At 41.2% G+C, this 7,500-nt stretch overlaps 1 protein-coding gene and 1 long non-coding RNA gene across 2 annotated transcripts in view; both read left to right on the top strand.

Moving 5' to 3' along the window:
* Nucleotides 1-4,384, top strand: part of LOC134436657 (uncharacterized) — a 5,457-nt gene extending 1,073 nt beyond the window's left edge. The window contains exons 2-7 of the long non-coding RNA XR_010032246.1: nucleotides 732-834; nucleotides 958-1,056; nucleotides 1,875-1,980; nucleotides 2,121-2,222; nucleotides 3,070-3,142; nucleotides 3,532-4,384. This is a non-coding gene — a long non-coding RNA (uncharacterized LOC134436657). The remainder of the gene's footprint in view (nucleotides 1-731; nucleotides 835-957; nucleotides 1,057-1,874; nucleotides 1,981-2,120; nucleotides 2,223-3,069; nucleotides 3,143-3,531) is intronic.
* The window catches only part of ctnnal1 (catenin (cadherin-associated protein), alpha-like 1), a 180,128-nt gene that overhangs the window by 145,264 nt on the left and 27,364 nt on the right, over nucleotides 1-7,500 (top strand). The gene's annotated exons all lie outside the window — the stretch shown is intronic.

Raw genomic sequence — 7,500 nt, 5'->3', positions numbered from 1 at the left:
TGCCTGATTTTTATTGTTAGAAACGAACTCATTTTGACTATACACTTGCTCTGAAGTATGTTTTAACACATGTGCCTTTCCCTGTTCGTTGTGTAAAGGAAGTGAGTAAGTAAACTGATTCTGAACTTGTTATTGTGCACACAGTGTGCTGTTTTGTCCCATTCTGTTACTGCCAACTCTGTGGGCTGTTCTCTCTGTGGAGAAACCACTGTCAGCCATCAGATCGTGTTCTTTTCAATAAATAGGCATTACCTATTTGACAGATTTCTCCTGAAATAATGAGCCCAGAAACACCCAGATGTGTAGGGTGCTTTTTTTGGCTTAATCAAAGATGCTTAATTTGTATGGTTACTGCAATAAATATTTAGATTTCTTTGCCCATCCTTTTTGGATCTACTAGTAGGCCTAGTGATTTTAGAGGTCTTAACAAGTGGGCTATGCATCAGATTTCATTTCAAGTGATGAGTAAAATATCCAGAAAGATATAATCTGTTCTTTTTGCCCTCTAGCTTAGCACACTGAATTCTTTGAGCCATCTGGTGTCAATCAGTGTGGGAAAATGATCAATGAAAACAATTTAAGAAATGCATCTTATAGATGTTTCATATTGTAGGCCTATTCAGCCTATTGTGTCATGGTGGTGTTATCATTTTTCAAACTTTATTTTTGTGTAATAATTAGGCATATTGATACATAATCATGTTCATGTTTTGTGCTGTCTTGCTTTGCAGATGACAGAATATTGCTGAAGGATCCTACATGGAAGCTGGCTGATTACACGGAGTGATTCCTCTGGTGTGGTGTACCTCAGAGAAATAAACACTGTTGCAAGAGGTGAGTTTATAAAGTCACACAAAACCTATCCATGTATTTTAAAAAAAGTCAAAGTTCTAACTTGCTCTGTATTTCATGCTGTCAATATGAGATGCATACTAATGTTGTGTGTTATTATTGCAGCTGAGAAGATGGCCAAGATATCCTTATTGCTGGATGGTAGCTCTGGTCGTAGTGGACCATATCTGCAAATGCTTCTGAACATTGACAGAATTTCTAAAGGTTAGCAACCATTCAAATTTACACCACATGTATGTGTGTTTCAAATGTCTTAACAGTTTGAAGCACACACTGTTAATCAGAGATGCGTCCTGTTCATGCCGTGTGTTATTTTGAGAGGATAGTTAAGGAATAATGGCAGCTGCCTGGTTACAGTACATTGATCCCCTTTGTAGCACCATGTCTAAAAATGCTGAGAAAAATCAGTTTGTAAATGTAAGCATTTTTTTAATAACTCTGCACCAAATGTGTGTTTCAAATGTCTACTATCTAACAGTCTGAATAACACACTCATACATGACATGACCAATATGTTATGTGCTCGGAGCGACAGTTTACAAACGCACCCTTAGTGCCTTCTGCTGTTAGGCCAATGACACTGAGCCCACCGTTTCATTGATTGGAGTATTTGGGTTACATTTTGTCAATTTGTTGTATTTTCCAGGATCGTTGAGGACTCCTCCTCTATGCGTGACATCTTAGATTAGATTTAGATTTAGATTTAATTTCAAGTGATGAGTAAAATATCCAGAAAGATAGATAATCTGCTCTTTTTGCCCTCCAGTTTAGCACACTGAATTCTTTGAGCCATCTGTTGTCAATCCGTCTGGGAAAATGATCAATGATATAAAACAAACAAACAAAAAAACATTTTACATGTATACAGACATGTATCTTTTAGATGTTTCATACTCTAGGCCTATTCATCATCATATTGTGTCGTGGTGGTGACGGTGTTATCATTTTTCATTATTTTCTTGTAATAATAAGGCCTATAAATGCATAATCATGTTCATGTTTTGTGCTGTCATGCTTTGCAGATGACTGAGAATATTACTGAAGGATCCTACATGGAAGCTGTCTGATTACACTGAGTGATTCCTCTGGTGTGGTGTACCTCAGAGAAAATAAACACTGTTGCAAGAGGTGAGTTTAAGTTCATGAATTCACACAAAACCAATCCATGTATTTTATAAAAGTCAAAGTGCTAAACATGCTATGTATTTCATGCTGTCAATATGAGATGCAAATTAATGTTGTGTGTTGTGTGTTAATGTTGTGTGCAGGTGAGAAGATATCCTTATTGCTGGATGGTTGCTCTCTGGTCGTACTTGAGCCCCCTGGACCATGTCTGCAAATGCTTCTGAACATTGACAGAATTTCTAAAGGTTAGCAACCATTCACAAATGTACACCACATGTATGTGTGTTTCAAATGTCTTAACAGTTTGAACGACACACTGTTAATCAGAGATGCATCCTGTTCATCTTTTGTGTTATTTTGAGAGGATAGGTCGCCAGCGACCCTATTCACTTGCTGAAAATGCTTAAACACATAAAACAACATTGCTATGACATTACATAGAGCCATAACGCTGCACTACAGGGTTAAGGATGGCAGCTGCCTGGTTACAGTACATTGATCCCCTTTGTAGCACCATGTCTAAAAATACTGAAAAAAAAAACAGTTTCTAAATGTACCGGTAAGCAAATTTTAATAAATCTGCACCAAATGTGTGTTTCAAATGTCTACTATCTAACAGTCTGAATAACACACTCGTACACAGTGGTGGACAAAGTAAAAGTACTTTTGTGGTGTAATTACAACAGTAGCACATGATATTACATAGCTGTTACACCGTTTGCTCCAGTATACCTACCTATTGAGATAGACTGTGTTATTACTGAAAAACAATAAAAACCTAACAAGAACCCACCACAAACTCAATCCAACCTGTGCAGAATCAGCTCATCGTAAGACAAGTACATTGGTCTACTTTTTACTCAGATAAGTTACCTGTGTTGGAAAGAAACTGTTTAAAAACAAAAAAAAAACTTTTACTTTTACTTTGTCCACCACTGCTCATACATGACATTACCAATTGTTGTGTGCTCAGAGCGGCAGTTTACAAACGCACCCTTGGTGCCTTCTGCTGTTAGGCCTATGACACTGAGCCCACCGTTTCATTGATTGGAGTATTTGGGTTACATTTTCTCAATTTGTTGTATTTTTCAGGATCGCTGAGGACTCCCCCTCCATGCGTGACATCTTTGAGAAATTTCCACGCTTTCTGGAGATGCCAAGTTTGGTACGTCTGCCAGACATTTTTTAACCTTTATTTAGAAAGAACAAGTCACGATATAGTTGTGTGCATTGTTGATTTTGGCTATACTTGGTGTTAATTAAGCTTCCAGATACTGCATGATTTATACCGTTCACTCAGTAGAGTAAAGCTTTCTATATAACCTGTTAAAACAGGGCGTTATAAATTTTGTGGTTACCAGAATGGCAATTACTGAGTCGCAGTGCATTACTAAAGGCCCTATGTTATGTCATAGTAGAGTAGTACTGGCAATTAACCTTTCAATGACTATTACAGCATGTTTCAGATGGTATGGCGTGCATTATGGGGCTAAGCACCATTGATGTATCTCTCTCTCTCTCTCTCTCTCTCTCAAATCTTAAAAATTCTTTCAGACTGGAACCAACTTTGCATCCCTCGGCACTGACACTGAGAAGGTTTCAAGGACCCCACTACTAGGAGGCGAGAGTTTGACACGGCATTGTCATCACTGCCATGGATGACAACGTAACCATTCCTGTTGCTGATTGCCTGACTTGCGCAGTGACAAGCTTTTCATGCTCTACTGGGTGTGTAACTTGGCATATCCACCACAGTTTAACTCTGTTTTTGCCTCTTTTGAATATGTGTACGATATAACCATCTCAACCAACACGTGGGCCAAGGTACTGGAACATTTCTCACTTCAAGTTGCTCTGTAGTCACTGGACATTTTTTTAAACATCTACGCAGTCACCACCACTCCACACCATGTGCATTTTAATTACTTCTGATTCCACTGACATGCAGACTACATCCTATGCAATTTCAGGTAATTTACCTGGTACTGGAGAAACAGCATTGTATGCCATTCTAAGTGATACTTGCCTCGTTGTTTTGCAAAAATGTACTGTTCTTTGAATATAACTTAAAGTAAGATCATGTTGACTCTGAGGTTTTCTCCGGTTGTCAAGCACAACCTTAACGTTTTGTAAGTAAGTAATAGTCACAGGATATGCATGCATTTGTAATTTGAATTTTCGTTGAAAACGGCTCACCAAGCATAAAATGTTACCTCTGCTTTTGATTTTTCTTTTTTTTTTAAATGTCCCTTAATACCAGCCTGTCTTTTTGTTGTGTCCACACAACTTTACCATCATCAGTGTTGGGAAGGAACAGATTGCTGTAAGTTACTGTATCCCCATCCTTTCAGATCAGTGCTTTAAAGCCTTTTGAAATTAAATTGTTAATAAACTTTGTGAAAACAAACTCAAATCTTGGTTATTGGTTATGATTGATATAGCTTTGAAACTGTTAATTTGAAGTGAAGTAATTGCAGTGTCCATCTAACCAAGCAAATCGGTTAAAATTGTAACCAATATCTGTGTCGGACACATATTAATCGAACAAATTGGTCAAAACAACCATTGGGGGATTGGTACATTTTTGACTTATAAAGATTGGTTAAACATAACCAATCTATTGGTCAAAACAACCGATATGGAATTGGTTAGTTTTTTAACCGATCTAGATTGGTTGAAATTTTAACTAAAGTCTAATCGGTTATTTTGACTAATATTTCTCTCGGACACATATTAATCGAACAGATCGGTTAAAAACTACTAATTTTTTATTTTATTTTAACCAATCTTTTTTAAGAGTGCAGCCAGTGTCCTATCTCTGCTCTCTGCTCTCTGCTCTCTGCTCTCTGCTCTCCTTCAGCTGCATAAGATAGCAGTGTGCCTCCCTCCATTTCCCTTCTCTCAGTTGCTTGCCTTTTGTCTTAGACTTGTTCCTCTGCGCTTGTCCCTCTATCTTTTCTTCTCCTTCACTCTCTATCTGCCTGGTCCTCTCTCTCTCTCACCCGGTGGTTAGTCTCTGCTCTCTCGCAGGAGGAGAGAAGTGCCGCACACTCTCAAGTTAAATAAACAGTTTTTAATGTGACAACGTTTCGGCCTGTCGGTCTTCCTCAGGTCACGTGTGGTCTCTGCTCTCTCCCACAGTTTTAGGTCTATGGGCCCCAACTCAATCTAGTTCCTCCCATCCTCTCCTTTTGCTTCTGGCCTTGTGATGTGAGGAAGATGATGTATTCAATATCTTGCAAAAGCACAATCCAAAAGGGTAATTTCCTCTTCTCCAAGAGGGCTTTCAGGCCGAACAGAACGGAGCCGGAGCCGGTGCCCACACCAGTTAAGTGCTTATCTGCGAACCGTCCGTGTTCATACCGGGCTCCGAACTTTTTCAGCACGTGACTGTGTTACCCGGATGAACCTGCTGATGGCCAAGTTGTCGTCACGGTTTGCGGAGAGAAACCTAGTATTTTGCAGTTCGCATTGCGAATTCGCGAACGCAAATGTCTGTGGCGTGAACACGACGGCCGGTTCGTGATTAGGTGCGGGAACAGGCTCCAGTATGGTTCTCAGACGGCCTGAACGCGCTACAGGAGGGTTGTTGACTGGGAAACCCCGTCCTCCCCTCAAAAAAGTTATTCTGTCTTCTTGGCTGACAGTGAGGACAGAGATTCTTTAAGTATATAGAGATATGCCAACATAATAGGTTTCTATGGGCACCTAATGTGACCAGGTTCCGGTCTGCCTAAAGGGGCGTGTCATAATGCTCCTACAATGAATAGAACAGTCCTTAGGTCTGCCTAGGTCTGCCTAAAGCTAGATTTATGCTTCGCTCGCATAGAATCTGCGTCCGTCCGTTTTCTGTCTATGCGAGTCCACGCCCCCCTCTCAGAGGCTCTGCGCCCGTCGTCTAGCGCCTCGAAAAAATTCTAACTATCCGTCGGACGGACGCGGAGTACGCAGACAAAAAGGCACTATGATTGGTCGTCTCGCTACTTCCTTGTTCTGTTCTTGTGGCAGCGCAATGCCAGTAGTTTGCGAGAGCAGAGCTGTATTCTGTTAAAAAACTTTATTAATGCCTTGTGTGTAAATGTGTGTAAATACACGAAGCTACAAGCTAAGTAACAAACAATGCATCAGTTGAACACTCGTGGCACAATACCTGCGGTTTTATTACCGTTCCTCCACCGAATATAAACACACATCGGCAGAATCAACTGTCTTTACATGCTTGCATTTTCTGCTCGTGAAAACAGACTGGGTATGTCAAATAATGATACCACTGCATTGCCTTTGCAATTTGTGTGAAAATACTTAGCTAACCGGGATAGAAAGCAACATTGCTTAATAATGACCGCAGTGCTTACAATGTAGTGAAAGTAGCCTAATCGCGCAATTTCAAATGTGGCTCGCAACGAGACCTCGGACCTCGCAGAACTCGCAGATGCATGAATACAATGTTGGTTCGTGGCCACTCCCACGCGACTTTTCACGCTCGCAGTTGCTGAAGTCTAATCTGACCTTATTATATGGTTGTGACGTCATCTGTCGAATGCTCCATTCATTTCAACGGGGCTCCCCAACGTTCGGACGTCTGTTATTTTTCGATAACGGACGGGTTGGCCTATAACAGACCGCTGTCAATGGCAACAAGACTTTTCACTGCTAAAGCGACTTTTCAACAAGACTCTAATCAGCTGCTGTGATAGACAGCACCCGTTGTCCTGGCTACCGCTGTCAATGGCAACAAGACGTTCACTGCTAAAGCCACTGGCTTGTATACAAGTCAGTGGCTAAAGCGAATGTTTCACATCACTCCGCAGGGGGTCCGGTCTTTTGTCACTCTAATCAGCTGCTGTGATAGACAACACCTGTTGTCCTGGCTAGCCTACCTAGCTGTTGCCTAGCGGTGTTCCACAACGGCACTGTTTTGTTTTGCGCAGCAACAATCTTAACATTAAATAGGTCTAAAGAAATGTCCCCGCGTGTGTGAATCATTTAGCCTAAGTATATCCATATAATAAGCGGGTTAACTTTCGGCGAGTCGGTCGCTTTGTGGAATACAAATTGTGGAATACTCCGCTCCGCGTCGGGGTCTAAAGATTCTCTCTGTCGTGCTGCTATTCCACGGTAGCGACCTTCTCGCCGAACGTTAACCCTTACTTAAGGGGGGCCATAATAGAACCAGGAAACAATGGGCCAATGGAACCTCTCTCTCTCTACTCTCTCTGGTGAGGAAACTTAATTGTTTTCTCCATGGAGGCGGCCGGGGCATTAGCAAAGCACGAAGCCACAAGCAAAAAAGAGAGGACGTGTGGCACTAGACCAGTGATTCTCAAAGTGTGGTCCGGGGACCACTGGTGGTCCTCGACAGAGCTCAGGTGGTCCGCGAGGGGATTTCTATTTTACCATGACAAGCTAGCAGTATGCTATACTTGTAACGTTATTGCAAAGTTAAACATAGCATTTTCACTACAATAAGACAGGCTTGTGAATGTGGATAAAAAGTAAGTGCCCTGCATCGAAATTAGCAGC

Source organism: Engraulis encrasicolus, chromosome 20, assembly GCF_034702125.1.
Source record: "Engraulis encrasicolus isolate BLACKSEA-1 chromosome 20, IST_EnEncr_1.0, whole genome shotgun sequence".
NCBI classification, from domain to species: Eukaryota; Metazoa; Chordata; class Actinopteri; order Clupeiformes; family Engraulidae; genus Engraulis; species Engraulis encrasicolus.
The sequence above is the reverse complement of the archived record's forward strand: the minus strand, read 5'-3'. Positions and strand labels throughout refer to the sequence as shown.